A 24274-nucleotide genomic window follows, 5' to 3' on the forward strand; every position below is an offset into this window, starting at 1 on the left:
AAGAGCTGCGGGTGAGCTGGTGCCACTTGGCCCTTGCTTTCCCGGTCTCCATGTTCGCATCCTGGTTTCACCCTGCCAGGCCGAACTAAGCAGACACAGCCACAACCGTGCAGTAGCGTGCATAGCCTAGGATGGCTCTCCATGCACACAACCATCTCCCAGTGTATGCATCGCTTGGTCTTTTACTCTGGCGCTAAGGCAGACTCGCGGACTAGGCCAGTGCTTTCCACACAGGAAAGGAGAGGTGACAAGATCCCAGCCCACCACCCGCGCACCGTATAGGGAACTTTGGGGGACTCTACCCAGTCCTTCCCCTTAAACCCCGTTGCCTCCTCCAGGCTTCCACATCCTGGAGGAAGATGGCACCTGATGGCCATTCTTTCTCGGAGTTGTTTCTCGAGTTCAGTGTAGGCGCTTGTTGGCAAGCCCAAGTCTCCAACAGGGACAGGTGGCCAAGGAACTGCTGTCTCCTTGGGCCCAAATGCTCAGGGCAGGCATGCTTGCTGCCCAGACTCCTTCCTCACAGTGGAGCCCTTTCCCCTGCCCTAATCTTCCCCCTCCTGTGTCCTTAGCAGCCAGGCTTCCGTCGCTCTGCAGTGACAGACGTGTCTCTTTCCTTCAGGCTCTTTCCACAGGCGCCACCGCGCTTCTCTCTCAGGTAGAGGGGATGCCCAGGCAAAGAGGATTTCGCTCCATGCGGGTTTATTACAACGTGCTGTGGAGACTAGCTCCGGCAAGCAGCAGGCAACATGCTGTGCTTTCCGAGACAGGATGCCCCGGCAAAGAGGCTTTCGCTCTATGCGGGTTTCTCCCTTCGTGCTGCGAATTCTAGGCTAAAGCAAGCAGCAACAGCAGCCCACAGAACCGACTCTGATTTCCCAGCGACTGCTATGCTTTCGCAGAGGTTTTCAGCTTGGCGCGAACCGCACTTCGCTGCTGCTTCCTCAGCAAGGCTTTGGTCGTTCGCTCTGTCGCGACACGAAGAAGAGCCGCGGGATAGCAGGTGCCTCTTGGGCCTGCTTTCCCTGGCTCCATGTTCGCGCCCGGGGTTCACCTTGTAAGCCGAACTAAGCAGACACAATCACAACCCTGCAGCAGCGTGCGTGGCCTAGCATGGCACTGTATTGCTATTACCATCACCTGCGTAGGTAAGGCTTTGCCTTTTGCTCCGGCACTCAGACAGACTCAGGGTCTAGGCCATTGCCTTCACCACAGGAGAGAGGAGGCGAAAGGATCCCTGCACACGGCCCGTGCACTGCGATGGGGAACTGTGATGGAGTGTCTCCACTCCATCCCTGGCACACCCCCTGCCATCCACAACGCTGCAACATCTTGGTGGAAGTTGGCATCTGACTGCCCGTTTCTCCATGGGGTTGTTTCCGCGAGTTCCGGGTATGACACCTGGTGGCAAGCCCAAGTCTGCCCTTGGGACAGGTGGCCAAGGAGATGCTGTCCCCTTGGGACCAGAGGCAGAGGACAGGCCTGCCTTCTGCCCAGACTCCTTCCTCAGAGTAGAGCATGCGCCCCAGCCCTAGTCGTCCCCTCATGTCTCCTTAGCAGCCAGGCTTCCATCTCTCCGCACAGGGTGCGGGTGACACTTGTCTTGCCACCGGCCTGCTGTTCGTGCCACGGCAGGCCACCCTGGTTCCCTAGTCTTTCCCGTCACCAGGCCAACGGTTCCTTCTCTTCCCCGGGGGCGGCGACTGCGCCTTCCCCCCACTTGCTCCTGGGGAGCGCGGTGACCGACGTTTGCGACCATGCTTCTCTCTCAGGCAGAAGGGATGCTACGGCAAAGAGTGTTTCGTTCCATGCAGGTATCTTCCACCGTGATGCCGAGACTAGCTCAGGCAAGCAGCAGCAGCATCCCCAAGCCCAACTCTGATATCCCAACGAATGCTGTGCTTTCCCAGGGGAGATGCTCAAGCAAAGAGACTTTCGCTGTATGCGGGTTTATCCCACCAAGAGACTAGGCTCCGGTAAGCAGCAGCAGCACGCAGAACATTTCTCAGTGAATGCTGTGCTTTCGCAGAGGCTTTGGCTTGGTGGGAAAAGCACTTTGCCGCTGCTTCCTCAGCAAGGCTTCAGTCGCGTCACGGAAGAAGAGCTGCGAGTGAGATGGTGCCTCTTGGCCCTTGCTTTCCCGGGCTCCATGTTCGCTCCCTGGGTTCACCCTGCCAGTCCGAACTAAGCGGACACAGCCACCACCGTGGGGTAGCGTGCGTAGCCAAGGATGGCACTCCATGCACAAAACCATCTCCCAGTGTATGCATCGCTTGGTCTTTTACTCTGGCGCTAAGGCAGACTCGCGGACTAGGCCAGTGCTTTCCACACAGGAAAGGAGAGGTGACAAGATCCCTGCCCACCACCCGCGCACCGTATAGGGAGCTTTGGGGGACTCTACCCACTCCTTCCCCTTAAACCCCGTTGCCTCCTCCAGGCTTCCACATCCTGGAAGAAGATGGCACCTGATGGCCATTCTTTCTCGGAGTTGTTTCTCGAGTTCACTGTAGGCGCTTGTTGGCAAGCCCAAGTCTCCAACAGGGACAGGTGGCCAAGGAACTGCTGTCTCCTTGGGCCCAAATGCTCAGGGAAGGCATGCTTGCTGCCCAGACTCCTTCCTCACAGTGGAGCCCTTTCCCCTGCCCTAATCTTCCCCCTCCTGTGTCCTTAGCAGCCAGGCTTCCTTCGCTCTGCAGTGACAGACGTGTCTCTTTCCTTCAGGCTCTTTCCACAGGTACCACCACGCTTCTCTCTCAGGTAGAGGGGATGCCCAGGCAAAGAGGATTTCGCTCCATGCGGGTTTATTACAACGTGCTGTGGAGACTAGCTCCGGCAAGCAGCAGGCAACATGCTGTGCTTTCCGAGACAGGATGCCCCGGCAAAGAGGCTTTCGCTCTATGCGGGTTTCTCCCTTCGTGCTGCGAATTCTAGGCTAAAGCAAGCAGCAACAGCAGCCCACAGAACCGACTCTGATTTCCCAGCGACTGCTATGCTTTCGCAGAGGTTTTCAGCTTGGCGCGAACCGCACTTCGCTGCTGCTTCCTCAGCAAGGCTTTGGTCGTTCGCTCTGTCGCGACACGAAGAAGAGCCGCGGGATAGCAGGTGCCTCTTGGGCCTGCTTTCCCTGGCTCCATGTTCGCGCCCGGGGTTCACCTTGTAAGCCGAACTAAGCAGACACAATCACAACCCTGCAGCAGCGTGCGTGGCCTAGCATGGCACTGTATTGCTATTACCATCACCTGCGTAGGTAAGGCTTTGCCTTTTGCTCCGGCACTCAGACAGACTCAGGGTCTAGGCCATTGCCTTCACCACAGGAGAGAGGAGGCGAAAGGATCCCTGCACACGGCCCGTGCACTGCGATGGGGAACTGTGATGGAGTGTCTCCACTCCATCCCTGGCACACCCCCTGCCATCCACAACGCTGCAACATCTTGGTGGAAGTTGGCATCTGACTGCCCGTTTCTCCATGGGGTTGTTTCCGCGAGTTCCGGGTATGACACCTGGTGGCAAGCCCAAGTCTGCCCTTGGGACAGGTGGCCAAGGAGATGCTGTCCCCTTGGGACCAGAGGCAGAGGACAGGCCTGCCTTCTGCCCAGACTCCTTCCTCAGAGTAGAGCATGCGCCCCAGCCCTAGTCGTCCCCTCATGTCTCCTTAGCAGCCAGGCTTCCATCTCTCCGCACAGGGAGCGGGTGACACTTGTCTTGCCACCGGCCTGCTGTTCGTGCCACGGCAGGCCACCCTGGTTCCCTAGTCTTTCCCGTCACCAGGCCAACGGTTCCTTCTCTTCCCCGGGGGCGGCGACTGCGCCTTCCCTCCACTTGCTCCTGGGGGGCGCGGTGACAGACGTTTGCGACCATGCTTCTCTCTCAGGCAGAAGGGATGCTACGGCAAAGAGTGTTTCGTTCCATGCAGGTATCTTCCACCATGATGCCGAGACTAGCTCAGGCAAGCAGCAGCAGCATCCCCAAGCCCAACTCTGATATCCCAACGAATGCTGTGCTTTCCCAGGGGAGATGCCCAAGCAAAGAGGCTTTCGCTGTATGCGGGTTTATCCCACCAAGAGACTAGGCTCCGGTAAGCTGCAGCAGCACGCAGAACATTTCTCAGTGAATGCTGTGCTTTCGCAGAGGCTTTGGCTTGGTGGGAAAAGCACTTCGCCGCTGCTTCCTCAGCAAGGCTTCAGTCGCGTCACGGAAGAAGAGCTGCGGGTGAGATGGTCCCTCTTGGCCCTTGCATTCCCGGGCTCCATGTTCGCTCCCTGGGTTCACCCTGCCAGTCCGAACTAAGCGGACACAGCCACCACCGTGGGGTAGCGTGCGTAGCCAAGGATGGCACTCCATGCACACAACCATCTCCCAGTGTATGCATCGCTTGGTCTTCTACTCTGGCGCTAAGGCAGACTCGCGGACTAGGCCAGTGCTTTCCACACAGGAAAGGAGAGGTGACAGGATCCCTACACACAGCCCGTACACCGAATAGGGATCTTTGGGGGACTCTCTCCACTACTTCCCCTTAAACCCCGTGCCTCCTCCAAGCTTCCACATCCTGGAGGAAGACGGCGTCTGATGTCCAGTTCTTTCTGGGAGTTGTTTCATGAGTTCAGTGTAGGCGCCTGTTGGGAAGCCCAAGTCTCCACGAGGGACAGGTGGCCAAGGAACTGCTGTCTCCTTGGGCCCAAATGCTCAGGACAGGCATGCTTGCTGCCCAGACTCCTTCCTCACAGTGGAGCCCTTTCCCCTGCCCTAATCTTCCCCCTCGTGTCTCCTTAGCAGCCAAGCTTCCGTCGCTCTGCAGTGACAGACGTGTTCCTTTCCTTCAGGCTCTTTGCACAGGCGCCACCGCGCTTCTCTCTCAGGCAGAGGGGATGCCCAGGCAAAGAGCATTTCGCTCCATGCGTGTTTATTACACCGTGCTGTGGAGACTAGCTCCGGTAAGCAGCAGGCAGCATGCTAAAGACCAGACTCTGATTTCCCAAAGAATGCTGTGCTTTCCCAGAGGGGATGCACCGGCAAAGAGTATTTCGCTCAATGCGGGTATCTTCCACCTTGCTGCAGAGACTAGCTCAGGCAAGTAGCAGCAGCATCCCCAAGCCCAACTCTGGCATCTCAACGAATGATGTGCTTTCCCAGGGGAGATGCCCATTCCAAGAGGCTTTCGCTGTATGCGGGTTTCTCCCACCAAGAGACTGGGCTCAGGCAAGCAGCTGCAGCCCGCAGAACATTTCTCAGCAAATGCTGTGCTTTCTCAGAGGCGTTGGCTTGGTGCGAAAAGCACTTCGCCACTGCTTCCTCAGCAAGGCTTCAGTCGCGTCAGGTAAGAAGAGCTGCGGGTGAGCTGGTGCCTCTTGGCCCTTGCTTTCCCGGTCTCCATGTTCGCATCCTGGTTTCACCCTGCCAGGCCGAACTAAGCAGACACAGCCACAACCGTGCAGTAGCGTGCATAGCCTAGGATGGCTCTCCATGCACACAACCATCTCCCAGTGTATGCATCGCTTGGTCTTTTACTCTGGCGCTAAGGCAGACTCGCGGACTAGGCCAGTGCTTTCCACACAGGAAAGGAGAGGTGACAAGATCCCAGCCCACCACCCGCGCACCGTATAGGGAACTTTGGGGGACTCTACCCAGTCCTTCCCCTTAAACCCCGTTGCCTCCTCCAGGCTTCCACATCCTGGAGGAAGATGGCACCTGATGGCCATTCTTTCTCGGAGTTGTTTCTCGAGTTCAGTGTAGGCGCTTGTTGGCAAGCCCAAGTCTCCAACAGGGACAGGTGGCCAAGGAACTGCTGTCTCCTTGGGCCCAAATGCTCAGGGCAGGCATGCTTGCTGCCCAGACTCCTTCCTCACAGTGGAGCCCTTTCCCCTGCCCTAATCTTCCCCCTCCTGTGTCCTTAGCAGCCAGGCTTCCGTCGCTCTGCAGTGACAGACGTGTCTCTTTCCTTCAGGCTCTTTCCACAGGCGCCACCGCGCTTCTCTCTCAGGTAGAGGGGATGCCCAGGCAAAGAGGATTTCGCTCCATGCGGGTTTATTACAACGTGCTGTGGAGACTAGCTCCGGCAAGCAGCAGGCAACATGCTGTGCTTTCCGAGACAGGATGCCCCGGCAAAGAGGCTTTCGCTCTATGCGGGTTTCTCCCTTCGTGCTGCGAATTCTAGGCTAAAGCAAGCAGCAACAGCAGCCCACAGAACCGACTCTGATTTCCCAGCGACTGCTATGCTTTCGCAGAGGTTTTCAGCTTGGCGCGAACCGCACTTCGCTGCTGCTTCCTCAGCAAGGCTTTGGTCGTTCGCTCTGTCGCGACACGAAGAAGAGCCGCGGGATAGCAGGTGCCTCTTGGGCCTGCTTTCCCTGGCTCCATGTTCGCGCCCGGGGTTCACCTTGTAAGCCGAACTAAGCAGACACAATCACAACCCTGCAGCAGCGTGCGTGGCCTAGCATGGCACTGTATTGCTATTACCATCACCTGCGTAGGTAAGGCTTTGCCTTTTGCTCCGGCACTCAGACAGACTCAGGGTCTAGGCCATTGCCTTCACCACAGGAGAGAGGAGGCGAAAGGATCCCTGCACACGGCCCGTGCACTGCGATGGGGAACTGTGATGGAGTGTCTCCACACCATCCCTGGCACACCCCCTGCCATCCACAACGCTGCAACATCTTGGTGGAAGTTGGCATCTGACTGCCCGTTTCTCCATGGGGTTGTTTCCGCGAGTTCCGGGTATGACACCTGGTGGCAAGCCCAAGTCTGCCCTTGGGACAGGTGGCCAAGGAGATGCTGTCCCCTTGGGACCAGAGGCAGAGGACAGGCCTGCCTTCTGCCCAGACTCCTTCCTCAGAGTAGAGCATGCGCCCCAGCCCTAGTCGTCCCCTCATGTCTCCTTAGCAGCCAGGCTTCCATCTCTCCGCACAGGGAGCGGGTGACACTTGTCTTGCCACCGGCCTGCTGTTCGTGCCACGGCAGGCCACCCTGGTTCCCTAGTCTTTCCCGTCACCAGGCCAACGGTTCCTTCTCTTCCCCGGGGGCGGCGACTGCGCCTTCCCCCCACTTGCTCCTGGGGAGCGCGGTGACAGACGTTTGCGACCATGCTTCTCTCTCAGGCAGAAGGGATGCTACGGCAAAGAGTGTTTCGTTCCATGCAGGTATCTTCCACCGTGATGCCGAGACTAGCTCAGGCAAGCAGCAGCAGCATCCCCAAGCCCAACTCTGATATCCCAACGAATGCTGTGCTTTCCCAAGGGAGATGCCCAAGCTAAGAGGCTTTCGCTGTATGCGGGTTTATCCCACCAAGAGACTAGGCTCCGGTAAGCTGCAGCAGCACGCAGAACATTTCTCAGTGAATGCTGTGCTTTCGCAGAGGCTTTGGCTTGGTGGGAAAAGCACTTCGCCGCTGCTTCCTCAGCAAGGCTTCAGTCGCGTCACGGAAGAAGAGCTGCGGGTGAGATGGTGCCTCTTGGCCCTTGCATTCCCGGGCTCCATGTTCGCTCCCTGGGTTCACCCTGCCAGTCCGAACTAAGCGGACACAGCTACCACCGTTGGGTAGCGTGCGTAGCCAAGGATGGCACTCCATGCACACAACCATCTCCCAGTGTATGCATCGCTTGGTCTTCTACTCTGGCGCTAAGGCAGACTCGCGGACTAGGCCAGTGCTTTCCACACAGGAAAGGAGAGGTGACAGGATCCCTGCACACAGCCCGTACACCGAATAGGGAGCTTTGGGGGACTCTCTCCACTACTTCCCCTTAAACCCCGTGCCTCCTCCAAGCTTCCACATCCTGGAGGAAGACGGCGTCTGATGTCCAGTTCTTTCTGGGAGTTGTTTCATGAGTTCAGGGTAGGCGCCTGTTGGGAAGCCCAAGTCTCCACGAGGGACAGGTGGCCAAGGAACTGCTGTCTCCTTGGGCCCAAATGCTCAGGACAGGCATGCTTGCTGCCCAGACTCCTTCCTCACAGTGGAGCCCTTTCCCCTGCCCTAATCTTCCCCCTCGTGTCTCCTTAGCAGCCAAGCTTCCGTCGCTCTGCAGTGACAGACGTGTTCCTTTCCTTCAGGCTCTTTCCACAGGCGCCACCGCGCTTCTCTCTCAGGCAGAGGGGATGCCCAGGCAAAGAGCATTTCGCTCCATGCGTGTTTATTACACCGTGCTGTGGAGACTAGCTCCGGTAAGCAGCAGGCAGCATGCTAAAGACCAGACTCTGCTTTCCCAAAGAATGCTGTGCTTTCCCAGAGGGGATGCACCGGCAAAGAGTATTTCGCTCAATGCGGGTATCTTCCACCTTGCTGCAGAGACTAGCTCAGGCAAGTAGCAGCAGCATCCCCAAGCCCAACTCTGGTATCTCAACGAATGATGTGCTTTCCCAGGGGAGATGCCCATTCCAAGAGGCTTTCGCTGTATGCGGGTTTCTCCCACCAAGAGACTGGGCTCAGGCAAGCAGCTGCAGCCCGCAGAACATTTCTCAGCGAATGCTGTGCTTTCTCAGAGGCGTTGGCTTGGTGCGAAAAGCACTTCGCCACTGCTTCCTCAGCAGGGCTTCAGTCGCGTCAGGTAAGAAGAGCTGCGGGTGAGCTGGTGCCTCTTGGCCCTTGCTTTCCCGGTCTCCATGTTCGCATCCTGGTTTCACCCTGCCAGGCCGAACTAAGCAGACACAGCCACAACCGTGCAGTAGCGTGCGTAGCCTAGGATGGCACTCCATGCACACAACCATCTCCCAGTGTATCCATCGCTTGGTCTTTTACTCTGGCGCTAAGGCAGACTCGCGGACTAGGCCAGTGCTTTCCACACAGGAAAGGAGAGGTGACAAGATCCCTGCCCACCACCCGCGCACCGTATAGGGAGCTTTGGGGGACTCTACCCACTCCTTCCCCTTAAACCCCGTTGCCTCCTCCAGGCTTCCACATCCTGGAGGAAGATGGCACCTGATGGCCATTCTTTCTCGGAGTTGTTTCTCGAGTTCAGTGTAGGCGCTTGTTGGCAAGCCCAAGTCTCCAACAGGGACAGGTGGCCAAGGAATTGCTGTCTCCTTGGGCCCAAATGCTCAGGGCAGGCATGCTTGCTGCCCAGACTCCTTCCTCACAGTGGAGCCCTTTCCCCTGCCCTAATCTTCCCCCTCCTGTGTCCTTAGCAGCCAGGCTTCCGTCGCTCTGCAGTGACAGACGTGTCTCTTTCCTTCAGGCTCTTTCCACAGGCGCCACCGCGCTTCTCTCTCAGGTAGAGGGGATGCCCAGGCAAAGAGGATTTCGCTCCATGCGGGTTTATTACAACGTGCTGTGGAGACTAGCTCCGGCAAGCAGCAGGCAACATGCTGTGCTTTCCGAGACAGGATGCCCCGGCAAAGTGGCTTTCGCTCTATGCGGGTTTCTCCCTTCGTGCTGCGAATTCTAGGCTAAAGCAAGCAGCAACAGCAGCCCACAGAACCGACTCTGATTTCCCAGCGACTGCTATGCTTTCGCAGAGGTTTTCAGCTTGGCGCGAACCGCACTTCGCTGCTGCTTCCTCAGCAAGGCTTTGGTCGTTCGCTCTGTCGCGACACGAAGAAGAGCCGCGGGATAGCAGGTGCCTCTTGGGCCTGCTTTCCCTGGCTCCATGTTCGCGCCCGGGGTTCACCTTGTAAGCCGAACTAAGCAGACACAATCACAACCCTGCAGCAGCGTGCGTGGCCTAGCATGGCACTGTATTGCTATTACCATCACCTGCGTAGGTAAGGCTTTGCCTTTTGCTCCGGCACTCAGACAGACTCAGGGTCTAGGCCATTGCCTTCACCACAGGAGAGAGGAGGCGAAAGGATCCCTGCACACGGCCCGTGCACTGCGATGGGGAACTGTGATGGAGTGTCTCCACTCCATCCCTGGCACACCCCCTGCCATCCACAACGCTGCAACATCTTGGTGGAAGTTGGCATCTGACTGCCCGTTTCTCCATGGGGTTGTTTCCGCGAGTTCCGGGTATGACACCTGGTGGCAAGCCCAAGTCTGCCCTTGGGACAGGTGGCCAAGGAGATGCTGTCCCCTTGGGACCAGAGGCAGAGGACAGGCCTGCCTTCTGCCCAGACTCCTTCCTCAGAGTAGAGCATGCGCCCCAGCCCTAGTCGTCCCCTCATGTCTCCTTAGCAGCCAGGCTTCCATCTCTCCGCACAGGGAGCGGGTGACACTTGTCTTGCCACCGGCCTGCTGTTCGTGCCACGGCAGGCCACCCTGGTTCCCTAGTCTTTCCCGTCACCAGGCCAACGGTTCCTTCTCTTCCCCGGGGGCGGCGACTGCGCCTTCCCCCCACTTGCTCCTGGGGAGCGCGGTGACAGACGTTTGCGACCATGCTTCTCTCTCAGGCAGAAGGGATGCTACGGCAAAGAGTGTTTCGTTCCATGCAGGTATCTTCCACCGTGATGCCGAGACTAGCTCAGGCAAGCAGCAGCAGCATCCCCAAGCCCAACTCTGATATCCCAACGAATGCTGTGCTTTCCCAGGGAAGATGCCCAAGCAAAGAGGCTTTCGCTGTATGCGGGTTTATCCCACCAAGAGACTAGGCTCCGGTAAGCAGCAGCAGCACGCAGAACATTTCTCAGTGAATGCTGTGCTTTCGCAGAGGCTTTGGCTTGGTGGGAAAAGCACTTCGCCGCTGCTTCCTCAGCAAGGCTTCAGTCGCGTCAGGTAAGAAGAGCTGCGGGAGAGCTGGTGCCTCTTGGGCCTTGCTTTCTTGGGCTCCATGTTCGCGTCCTGGGTTCACCCTTCCAGGCCGAACTAAGCAGATACAGCCACTTCCATGCAGTAACTTGCGTAGGCTAGGATGGTACTCTATGCACACCACCATCTCTCGAAGGAGGCATGCTTGGTCTTTTACTCTGGCACTCATGCATACCTGAGGACTAGGCCAGTGCTTTCCCCACAGGAAACGAGAGGTGACAGGATCCCTGCACACCGCCCGTGCACTGTAGGCTGCGTTGGGGGATTGTCCCCACTCTTTCCTCGGCAAACCCCCTGCCACCGAAAACTGTCACATCTTGGAGGAAGATGGCTTCTGTCTGCGAGTTTCTCTAAGGAGCTGTTTCAGCGAGTTCTAGGTATGGCGCCTGGTAGCAAGCTTAAGTATGACCTACGGACAGGTCGTCAAGGAAATGCTGTCCCCTTGGGACCAGAGGCACCTGACAGGCCTGCCTTCTCTACAGACTCCTTGCCCTTGGCGTCCCATCATGTCTCCTTACCAGCCAGGCTTTGTATCTCTGCACAGGGAGCGGGTGACACTTGTCTTGCCACAGGACTGCTGGTCCTGCCACGGCAGGCTATCCTGCTCCCGAGCGTTTCCCGACCACAAGGCCAAAGGCTCATTCTCTTCTCTGGGGGCAGCGTGCTGCGCCTTCCTCAGTCTTGCTCCTGGGGAGCGCAGCAAAGGACATGTGCAACCACGCTTCTCTCTCAGATCTCAAATACACAACATAACCCTACATCTAAATGACTTGCAGAAAGAACAACAAGGAGAGAGGAATAATAAAGATCAGAGCAGAAATCAATGAAATAGGAACAAATAAACAATGAAACAAAAACCACAAAAAACCAACAACAACAAAAGAAACAATAGAACAAATCAACGAAAATAGGAGCTGGTTATTTGAAAGCATTAATAAGATTGATAAACCCCTTTCCAGACTTATCAAAAAGAAAAGAGAAAGAACCCAAGTAAATAAAATCATGAATGAAAGAGGAGAGATCACAACCAACACCAAAGAAATACAAACAAGTATAAGAACATACTATGAGAAACTCTACACCCACAAATTCAACAATCTGGAAGAATTGGATACATTCCTAGAGACATATAAACTACCACAACTGAACCTGGAAGAAATAGAAAACCTGAACAGACCCATAACCAGTACGGAGATTGAAACAATCATCAAAAATCTCCAAACAAACAAAAGCCCCGGGCCAGATGGCTTCCCAGGGGAATTCTACCAAACATTTAAAGAAGAATTAATTCCTATTCTCATGAAACTGTTCCAAAAAAAAATTGAAATGGAAGGAAAACTTCCAAACTCTTTTTTACTGAGGCCAGCATCACCTTGATCCCAAAACCAGACAAGGATCCCATCAAAAAAGAGAACTACAGACCAATATCCTTGATGAACAAAGATGCGAAAATTCTCACCAAAATACTAGCCAATAGTATTCAACAGTACATTAAAAGGATTATTCACCACGACCAAGTGGGATTTATTCCAGGTCTACAAGGTTGGTTCAACATCTGCAAATCAATCAATGTGATACAACACATCAATAAAAAAAAGAACAAGAATCATATGATACTCTCCATAGATGCTGAAAAAGCATTTGACAAAGTGCAGTATCCCTTCCTGATTAAAACTCTTCAAAGTGTAGGGATAGAGGGCACATATTATCAATATTATCAAAGCCATCTATGAAAAACCCACTGCAAATATCATTCTCAATGGAGAAAAACTGAATACTTTTCCGCTTAGGTCAGGAACACGGCAGGGATGTCTGTTATCACCACTGCTATTCAACATCGTAATAGAAGTCCTAGCCTCAGCAATCAGACAACAAAAAGAAATTAAAGGCATCCAAATTTTGCCAAATTGGCAAAAGAGAAGTCAAACTATCCCTGTTTTCAGATGATATGATACTGTATGTAGAAAACGTAAAGGACTCCACTCCAAATCTGCTATAACTTATATAGGAATTCTGTAAAGTGTCAGGATATAAAATCAATGCACAGAAGTTGGTTACATTTTTTTAAACCAACAAGACTTGAAGAAATAGAAATTAAGAGTGAATCCCATTTACAATTGCACCCCAAACCCTAAGATACCTAGGAAAAACCCTAACCAAAGAGACAAAGAATCTATACTCAGAAAACTCTAAAGTACTCATGAAAGAAATTGAAGAAGACACAAAGAAATGGGAAAATGTTCCATGCTCCTGTATTGGAAGAACAAATATTGTGAAAATATCTATGCTACCTAAAGCAATCTATACATTTAATGCAATCCCTATCAAAATCCCATCCATTCTTTTCAAAGAAATGGGACAAATAATCCTAAAATATATATGGAACCAGAAAATACCTCGAATAGCCAGAGGAATATTGAAAAAGAAAGCCAAAGTTGTTGGCATCACAATTCCAGACCTCAAGCTCTATTACAAAGTTGTCATCATCAAGATAGTAGGGAACTGTCCCCAAAACAGACATAGATCAATGGAACAGAATAGAGAGCCCAGAAATACACCCTCAACTCTATGGTCAACTAATCGTCAACAAAGCAGGAAGGAATGTCCAATGGAAAAAAGACAGCCTCTTCATGAAATGGTGTTGGGAAAATTGAACAGCCACATGCAGAAAAATGAAATTGGACCATTTCCTTACACCATACATGAAAATAGACTGGAAATGGATGAAGAAGCATAATGTGAGAAAGGAATCCATCAAAATCCTTGAGGAGAGAACAGGGAGCAACCTCTTTGACCTCAGCAGCAGCAACTTCTTCCTAGGAACATCGCCAAAGGCAAGGGAAGCAAGGGCAAGAATGAACTATTGGGATTTCATCAGATCAAAAAGCTTTTGCACAGCAAAGGAAACAGTTAACAAAGCCAAAAGATGACTGTCAGAAGTTATCTGGGAGAAGATATTTGCAAATGACATACCAGATAAAGGGCCGGCATCCAAAATCTATAAAGAGCTTATCAAACTCAACACCCTAAGAACAAATAATCCAATGAAGAAATGGGCAGAGGACATGAAGAGACATTTCTGCAAAGAATACATCCAAATGGCCAAAAGACACATGAAAAAATTCTCCACATCACTCGACATCAGGGAAATACAAATCAATGAATGAGATACCACCTCACACTTTTCAGAATGGCTAAAATGAACAAGTCAGTCAATGACAGATGCTGGCGAGGATGTGGAGAAAGGGCAACCTCCTACACTGTACGTGGGAATGCAAGCTGGTGCAACCACTATGGAAAACAGCATGGAGGTGCCTCAAAAAGCTGAAAATAGAACTACCCTATGACCCAGTGCTTGTAGTACTGGGTATATACCCTACAGATACAAACGTGGCATTCTGAAGGGGCACATGCACCCAAATGTTTATAGCAGCAATGTCCACAATAGTTAAACTATGGAAAGAACCTAAATGTCCTTCAGCAGATGAATCAATAAATAAGATGTGGTATATATGTACAATGGAATACTCTGCAGCCATCAAAAGAAATGAAATCCTGCTATTTGTGATGACGTGGATGGAACTAGAGGGTATTATGCTTGGCGAAATAAATCAATCTGAGAAAGACAACTATCATATGATCTCCCTGATATGATGAAGTGGAGATGCAACATAGGCGGTTTCGGGCGTACGAAAAGAAAAATAAACGAAGATGGGATTGGGGGAGACAAACCATAAAAGAACGAATCTCACAAAACAGACTGAGGGTTGCTGGGGGGAGGTGTGTTGGGAGAGGATGGTGGGGTATGGACATTGGGGAGGGCAGGTGCTATGGTGAGTGATGGTGAGTGCTGTGAAATGTGTAAACGTGGTGATTCACAGACCTGTACCCCTAGGGATAAAAACACATTATATGTTTATAAAAAATTTTTAAAAATAATTTTAAAAATCCATTAAAGAAAAAACACATATTGCAAGCCCAGAGCTAATCTCATATTCAATCAAAAAAAGTTTAAAAGTTTTCTGCTTAAAGATCAGAAAAAAGACAAGTGTGTCCACTTTCACTACTCTCATTTGACATAGTACTGGATGTCCTAGCCAGAGAAACAAGGAACACAAAGAAATAAGAGACTACAAAAAAAAAAAAAGGAAGAAGTAAAATTTTCTTTTTTTGGATAACATGAACTTACATGTTAAAAAATCCTAAAAACTTCACAAAAAAATTTGAATAAACAATTTAGTAAAGCATCCAAATACAAGAACAATATATAAAAGACAAGAATTTTGTTTTGTTTCATTTTTTAAATATATGGAATGCTTCCCAGTTTTTCATGTCATCCTTGTTCAGTGATCATGCTAATCTTCTCTGCATCATTCCAATTTTAGTATATGTGCTGCCAAAGTAAGCACAAGACAGGAGCATTTTAACACTGTAATGATGAACTATCTGAAAAAAATAAAGAAAACAATCTAATTCACAATAGCATCAAAAATAATAAAATACTTAGGATTAGATTTATCTAAGAAGATGAAAGATCTGTACTCCATAAACTATGACATTGATAAAGAAATTGAAGGAGACACAAATGGAAAGATAGCTCATATTTATGAATGGTAAGAATTAACATTGTTAAAATGTCCATACTACCGAAAACCATCTGTAAATCCAATTCCTATCAAAAATCCAATGTTAGGGGCGCCTGGGTGGCTCAGTGGGTTAAGCCGCTGCCTTCGGCTCAGGTCATGATCCCTGGGTGCTGGGATCGTGCCCTGCATCAGGCTCTCTGCTCAGCAGGAAGCCTGCTTCCTCTTCTTTCTCTGCCTGCCTCTCTGCCTGCTTGTCATCTCTCTCTGTCAAATAAATAAATTAAAAATCTTTAAAAAAAATCCAATATTATTTTTTTACAGAAGTAAGTAAAGAATCCTAAAATTTATATGAGACCATAAAAGACAACAAATAATCAAAGCAGTTCTGAGAAAGAATGAAGAAGAGAAATTACACTTCTTGATTTGAAACTATACTACAAAGCCCTCATGCTCAAAACAATAAAGTATACTGGCATAAAAACAGACCAATAAACAAGTAGAACAAAATTGAGAGTCCAGAAATAAATCCTTTCATACAGTCACCTAATATTTGACAGGGGCCAACATATGTAATGGGTAAAGATAGTCTGCTCAATAAATGATATTTAAAACTGAATAGTCACATAAACAGTATGAAACGGGAACCTTATATCACTCATAAGTCTTAACTTGAAATAGATTAAAGACTTAAAGGTGATGCATGAAACTCAATTTCTAAAGGAAAACATAGGAAAAATTCTCCTTGACATTGGTCTTGCCAATAGTTTTTTGGATACCAGACCAAAAACACAAGCAAAAAAAGCAAAAATAAATAAATGGTATTACATCAAACTAAAGTTTCTGCATTGCCAAAAATAAAAAGAGAAAGAATGAAAACACAATCCACAGAATGTAAGAAAATACTTACAAATCTTATATCTGAAAAGAGGTTAATAACCAACAGATACAAATAGAAAAAAATATATAATTAAAAAAATAGCAAAAGGATCTCAATAGACTTTTTTTTTCAACAAAGTTATATAAATGACCAACAGGAGCATTAAAAAGTGCTCAACGTAAAAAACTCAGGGCAAAGTCATTTTGTTGTTGTTGTTGTTGTTTACCTCTGAAAAACACAACAAGATATTACTACCTGTTAGAATATATACTACCAAAAAATTGAAACTAATAAATTTTGGTAAATATTGATGAAAATGGGGAACTTATGCACTGTGATAGGGATATAAATTTGTATGGAAAACAGTATGGAGATTATTCATATTATTAAAATTAAAATTACCATATGATTCAGTAATCCCACTTCTAGGTATATATATAAAGGAAACGAAGTCATTGTTCAAAGACATATCTGCACTCTTATGTTTATTATAAAATTATTAACTCTAAGCAAGAGATGGAAATAACTTCAGTATCCATTAATGGATGAATGATTAAAATAAGTATGGTAAATATATCCTATGGAATACTACTTAACCATGAAAAATTAAGAAATACTGCCATTTACAACAGCATGGATGGATCTTGAAGGTATTATACTAAGTGAAATATTTCAAAGATTTTATATATTTTTTTAATTTATGTGTTATGATATGCACTGGGAAACATAATTTTTTATATGCACTGGGAAACAAAAAAAAATATTAATTTGACTTAGTTTATTGAGATAATCACTTTATTGAGGCAGTCTGGAACAAAACCCACAAGACCTCTGAAGTTTATCTCTACTATATTATACACATAAAAGTTGCTAAGAGAGTAGATCTTAAAATTCCTTACAATACATGCATAAAAAACAGTGGCAACTATACAAGATGTAGATGTATTAACATTTTTATGTAGATTATATTGCAATAAAAGTGTATACCAATTTATCAAATTGTACAAAATTTACACAATGCTAAAAGTTTGCAATGTTATAAGAAATCATTTCTAAAATTTACAAATTATAATATGTCAATTTTTTTCAATAAAGCTGGAAAAAACTTTTTGTAGAATTAATCTATTTTTCAAAAAAGGAAGTAAGGAAGTAGAAACTGCAACTAACTCTGAAATAATAGAATATAAAATCCATTTTCGTTATATACACTGTGACAAAAACTATTACCTGGTTTACAATGAAGGAGTACTTATGAAGCATGAAGGATGGTCTATAAATAAGGCGGAAAGAGCTCAGTTTTAAGGTTTAAATTTAGAATCTTCTTTTGAAATAGTAAACTGACCACCCAGTTTTCCAAACATAAATGTCTTAACTGCATGAATTTATTTCATACAACTCTATCATATAGTTTCATAAGAAAGCAGCATGCAAATTTTGAATAAGACAGACTTGCTTAAGTTTCTTTATGTTCAACAGTAAAGGATACCTCCGTAAAAATAAATAGAAGAAAAATCAGCATATTTATTATGATAATTATTATTCATAATGAGATTCATATTGAATTAGGGAATATATATCCTCAGAGGGGGTAAAGTAAAATGAAATTTATTTTGGTAAATGTGTCTATGAATAGTCAATACAATGCCTCAATATAAATGAATATTACCATTTTGAACAATTTAATTACTATTAATAGAATTATTATAAGCATAAAAATCGCTATCATTTTAGCATGGAATATGAGACTCTCATGCTCCATGCTTCATCACATCCACACAACAACTCTGCATAATAAGTATTATCATCACCATTTCATGGGTGAAAAAACTGAGGCTAACACATTTAGATAACTGGTTTATGATTACATGGCTAGGAAAGATGCATCACACTAATTTAGGCTTTATGATTTCAGAATTGTACTCTTTCCACTGCACATTCTATTACTCTGTAAATACTTGGCCTGTTTTCATCTAGTTCTTTAATTTTATTCATGTGGTGATGGCTTAAAGCTTCATTTAAAGGAAGCTTAAAAAAATTCATTTAACCAAAAGCTCCCAAGAATTAAAAATGTCATGGATCTAATGTAGACATGGATAGCATTAGTTAATGGGTAACTATATATTTTCCACTCTAGTGAGATAACAGTCAGAGTATTTTTCTAAGTTTTAGTCTCTGAGTGTTCATTGGACTTTGTTAAAATAGAAATATTTAGACAAAGGTGATCAAAAGTCTGGATCAAGTCACCTTAAGATAAATATTAGGAAACTGAGGAAACAAATGGAGATTTGAACACTGAGCTATGATGTAATGAATGGTTTCAAGTGTTTAGTAGAGTATAGAAAAGCCCTTTAAATCCTGGTCTTAGCCTAGCATTGCAGCTTCTGGGATATCTGTCTATCTATCATCTATCATCTATCTATCAAGATATAAATTTGAAAACGTTTTTAACGTAAAAATTTTGAGAAATAGAACATAATCAGCACCATAGAAGATCTGTTTATGATAACAACCTAGCCCCTCCTCCCAGTTTGTTAATATTCTCTCTTATTTAATGTAACATTGTGCAAACAGACCACTACTGATCTGCCGTTATGAATGAAATAGCTATAATCATCTGTTTGCATATCCTGGTGAAAATGTTCATTTACTTCCATGTTGTATTTCTAGGAATGGACCAAATTTTTATTTTTATTTTTAAGTTTTCTAAATATTGTCCAACTTACTTCAAATGTTTTTATTATGGGCACTTTCATTCTTTCACATTCTTGCAAGACAATTTTACTGTTGCCCAATATGGTAAGTGTGTAATAGTATGTCATTTTAGGTTTTAATTTATTTTTAATTTAATTTAATTTAATTCCAGATTCATAATAAAGATAAACAGTTTTTATATATGAGTGGCCATTTGGATTACCCTTTCTGTAAAGTACATGCTCAAATCTTTTGATATCTTAACATTGTGTCATACTGACTTCTCTAATAGTAGATTTTCTGAATGAACTTTTAGCTGTGTAGGTCTTCTCTACTTTATTTTGAACTTGTTTTCATTTCAAAATCTTTATATTTATTTTCATAATCTGCTTTTGTTTTGCTTTGTTTATTATCTATCTATCTATCTATTTATTTGCAAGCAAGAGAGAGCAAGCAAGTGAGAGCGCAGGGAGGGATAGAAAAAGAAGGGAAAAGAATCTTAATCTGGCTCCAGGCTCAGCACAGAGCCCAACTCTGGGCTCTATTTCACAACCCTGACATCATGACCTGAGCCAAAATGAAAGAAATAAAATAAAATTAAGGTGTTAAAAAAAAAGGAAAAAGAATTGGAGGTTTAATTAAGTGAGCCACCCAGGCACCCCTGTGGTATCTTAATTTAGCTGTCATATCTTTAAAGTTCTAGAGTATCCATTTGGTTCATTTATAAAACCTTTCTCAATATCATTTTTAGTTTCAGATTTTTGTTCAATTTGCTTCCCCTCTCATTTCTTTGAGCAGAGTAATCAAGCCATTTTACAATCTTTATTGATCATTTTAACATCATACTTAATCCCATTTTGTCTATCAAATCTATCTTGTTAATGGTTTTTCTTTGTGTGCTTTGTTACATTTTGCTATGTTCAAGACATTATATTTGAAACTCTTATTGAGTAGGGATAATTAAGAGCTTTAATAATGGTATGGTCCTCCTTGGCATGATTTTCTCTTATATCTGATATTCTAAAGACAATCATACTCCAAATTCAGTGATTGACTTTCTCAGTTTACACAGAAGGCAAGGTAGGCTACAGTCTTATTTCTGCTTCTCCTTGTGCTTTGGGGATCTCAACTTAAATTTGGGTTGTACCAAAGTCCTCAAATTTGTTTGCTGCTGGATTTTGAATTTTGTTTCTCTAGTATCAAGAGTCTATTAACAACACAGCTCAGTGTGTTTTAGCAGTTTCAAATGCTCTCATAGCTAAAATGGCTTCAGGGCATATATCTCTAGGCTCTCATTATATTTCCTATTTTGGCCCAGTAATCCCTCACTTATTTTTATAATCATTCTGATATTTTTAACTTTCAAAGCTATTTTGTCTGGATTTTTAGTTGTCTTAAGTAGGAGTTTTAAGATAACCATTACTAGAAGCAACAACAAATATACATGAAAATATCTGCAGTAGTTTATCACATCTTTATGGCTTTGAACTTCCATAAGCTGAGGCATCCTTCTCTAATCACTTAGGAAAACTCCAATTTACCCTTTAAAACAACACAAGAATTGCATTATTTAAGAACATGTTCAGGGATGACTCTTCCCCACTGTTCTTACCAACATTCCCACACACTCTTTGCTACACACACCTTGTTTATGAACTTTCATTAGGTATATCAGCGTGACCAGAATTTTGCTCTATTGTATTTTTGTCCTTTAGAGCTTTAATTAAATATGAATTCCATAGAAAGTCTGTCCCTCTTCTTTCAAACCTGGGTTAGTTATTTCTTCTCATTCTTTGTCAGAAGTTACTTTATTAGAGAAACTTATAGCTCTATTGTGACTTTGGAGCCTTTACAGTTTTTTGACTGGAAAAATCATCCATCCCTGAGATTTTTACGCAGATTCCTAGATGATGTTATTCAGAAATCTGTTCCAAACAGACTTTTTCAGGGAGGCCCTTTCGGACCACTCAGTTAAAAAACCTCCTCTCAAACACTGCTCTTTTTAAAATGTGCTTATTTAGTTCAAATATGCATCACTATTAAAGAAAAACCAGTACGATTTTTTTTAAGTTGGCTTACCTATTATCTATCTCTCCCATTAAAATGATTCCTCTGGGCTGGGGTTTTGTTGTGTTCATCTTAGGCCAGGCACTCAATAAATTGTCTCTGAATGATTGAATTGTTTGACTCCCTTGCTAGATTCTCAACTTCATGAGGCCAATGATTGTTCTATTCAGTCCTTCTTTATCCTCAATGTCTGTTGTATTGCAGTCACTTACATGACTAATGGGAAAAATCACAGAAAGAAAGAGTTAAAACTACAGGAAAACCCTGTAGGTTCAATAACACAAAGCTTTCTAAAATTATTTAGCCCAGGAATTGAATACTGGCTGCACTTTTGATTTTTTTTAATGCTATTGAATTTAATTTAAATGGAAATACTTGAATGGTAGAATAATAAAAAAATTATAAAAGCAACTTGCTCCTTAAAGTAAGAATTATATAGGGCATCTCTTCTAGAAGCAAAATTTTCAAATGTCAAACATCTGAAAGCATAGAAGGAGAAGTAAGTGTGTGAATTGTACTTCAATACTCTTTTCTTCATATTCAGCAAACAGCTTCATTCACACCTTCTAATTTTTTCAACTCTTTTGACAAAGCCTTCAGAGGAGTTACTGCTGATGACAACCATCACAGCCTAACAGGAGAAATTTTAAAAAGAAAAATAATAGCAAGTTTTCCCCAAATTGTTAAGGATATGGTGAAGATCTGTCGGATTCAAAGGAGGAATGTGCAATTCCATGCTATATATAATAATAACTTATTTTAATAGTGGCTTTGCAATTTTTCAGATATATCCATTTACTGAAACCACTATCAAATAAACAAAACCAAACAAATTAACAGGGGTTCGAGACAGAAATTATCTAATCTAAAAATAGCACATGTTCACAGAATACACAACACATATCCCAAGTACTACTATAGGTTTCAAGTAATAGTCAAAACAATAGTAAAAATGATTCAGACCCTACCAGTCAAATCATAAATGGGACCTTAACTGTAAATCCTTATCTTTAGATCAAAGTGGGTAATTGGGTGCTGAAGATACATTATAGAACTAATATGTTATAGAACTCCTCTGAAATGAGTCATTTATTCCATCACTTTTCCTGCACAGCTGCTGACCCATGTTTTGGTTCCTGGAAATAGCTGCTACCCTGTCATACTTCTTAAAAGCACATATATTGATAACTCTACTCATTCCTCCATTCCTCTGTGACTGTCACTGTGTTAAAATGTGGAGTCAGCTGACTCACTTGTGGTGGTAATAAAGTAGATGAGTTTGCAAAGTATTTTGTTATTTCTAAAAATGCAAAAACCAAATTACATTGAAATCATAAGGGGTGTTTCAGGGAGAGCTGTAGGATGTGGTTTCTTGTGTAATCCACAGAGATTAGTTCCAACACATATTTAAGCTCTCCTCTAGGAGAAACCTTAGTGGTAAAGCAAGAAGATAAACAGATGTACACACACCCTGGCACAAAATTATCACTTATGTTTGGCTTCCTAGTCTCCTTGTGTTACTTATTTATCTTAACTTCTCTCTGAAATCAGGGAACACAGAATCTCAATCAGTTGACATTTTTCTACTGAATTACCCAATAGTCTGATCATACCCCTAAGACTTTTTTAAATTATTTCACTCATAATCCCTAATCTGCTTTGCTTCCTCATCTTAGTACACTGTAATTTGATTTCAAAATGAGGACAGTTGTCAGTAATGCCACATTCATTCATCTATTTTACAATTCCATGTACTTATAACTGTGAAGATATGTTAATAACATCCATTCCAATAAGCCACCCTCAATTTATTATCATGAAACAAGACCTCAAGAAAGAGAATTCAAAATCATCCATGTATTTGCAACTTATTGCAATAAAGCCTTTATCAATAGACTTCCCTGTGCACATGGTGGTCAAATTGCTGGTGAAAACCAGCCTGACCTATTACAAGCTTTCTCATGGCTTCTCGGTAACCCAAGTGAGCCTTTATTGATACTGGGAAGGGATAAAGCAGGGAAGGGATAAACAGTGATGTAAGAATTGGCTAGACAAAAGTAATGACTCTCATTACAAAGTGAGTATTTTATTTTATTTTTTCCTAGGCAAAGAACTTTATTAATCTTGTTTCAAACTTTATTACCAGGCTTCTTCAGCTTAATAAGCTGTAAGGAATGAATTGTGTATAAGCAAAAACTGAAAAGAGCTGCTGTGTCCAAGGGGCTTGGGCTTAAAAATATTAGAGATCTAGATTTTATCAGATCCATGAACAAAATTTTAAAAAGCAGTCATAATATAAAATAGCAGCTCCCAGTAACTTCTTTAAGTTTTATCTTCTTCAGAAGTTGACTCAATTCAGTTTGCTTCATTCTTGGAAGCTTCATCAAATTCTCCACAAGATCTGGAACTTCATCATCATCATCCTCTCCGGTAGCAAGTGGTGCTTTTCCATCCACAGATTGTTTGGGCAGAGATTCAGCCAGTCTTCTTAATCTAGTCAGACTGTCTGCACCAAGTTGGTTTAAGATACTGGGTAGCATTTCTGTCAGCTGCTTTGTCTCAGCATGGCCTGTAATGGTGAAAGTGTTCGCTGCCAGCGATGCCAGAACTTTGGGGTTGTTAAAGTGGATCACTGTTCCTTGGTTTGTGAACATATTCACTTCTTCAATACCAGAGATATTGTTTACCCCTAACTTCTTTAAGGAGAACTGAAGTTTTTTATCATCTGCTGTAGCTGTTCTATGAACCACCTTCTTCTTTCGGCAACCAGTTCCTTTCCCACCAATACGCACTTGTGCTTGCAGTTTGGCGAGTTTCTCCTGGCTCATGATCGTTTCTTTCATCTTGTTGGAGCGGAAATGGGACCACGCGGGGGACTAGGGTTGGCGCTCAGGGGGTCTCGGGCGGACCAGCTGAGATTAGGTGCACACACGCGGGGACGCAAGATGGCAGCTACACAAAGTGAGTATTTTAAAGCAAAAGAGCCTGTTGGGAATATTGTTTTATAAAATAGTGGTTTTTTTAAATTAACTTTTTAAAATTCAATTAGTTAACATATAGTGTACCATTAGTGTCAAATGTAGATTTCAGTTATTCATCCATAGCATAGAATAGCTAATGCTCAGTACTTACTGTTATAGCTTCTTGAAAGCAGAATTTTAACCCACTGAGCCACCCAGGCGCTCTTGAAAGCAGAATTTTATTTTATTTTATTTTATTTTATTTTTTTTAAAGATTTTATTTATTTATTTGACAGAGAGAGATCACAAGTAGGCAGAGAGGCAGGCAGAGAGAGGGGGAAGCAGGCTCCCCGCTGAGCAGAGAGCCCGATGTGGGACTCGATCCCAGGACCCTGAGATCATGACCTGAGCCGAAGGCAGCAGCTTA

At 45.2% G+C, this 24274-nt stretch overlaps 1 non-coding gene and 1 pseudogene across 1 annotated transcript; both read right to left on the reverse strand.

The window, feature by feature from the left end:
* Positions 1 to 14968: 14968 nt before the first annotated feature.
* LOC131815363 (U6 spliceosomal RNA) lies at positions 14969 to 15075 on the reverse strand. The gene has a single exon (XR_009347680.1). It is a non-coding gene; the product is annotated as a U6 spliceosomal RNA (small nuclear RNA).
* An 8026-nt stretch (positions 15076 to 23101) lies between these two features.
* On the reverse strand, positions 23102 to 23843 carry LOC131814741 (transcription factor BTF3-like; annotated as a pseudogene).
* Positions 23844 to 24274: the final 431 nt, after the last annotated feature.

The sequence above is a fragment of the Mustela lutreola genome, chromosome 14, assembly GCF_030435805.1.
Source record: "Mustela lutreola isolate mMusLut2 chromosome 14, mMusLut2.pri, whole genome shotgun sequence".
Taxonomy (NCBI): domain Eukaryota; kingdom Metazoa; phylum Chordata; class Mammalia; order Carnivora; family Mustelidae; genus Mustela; species Mustela lutreola.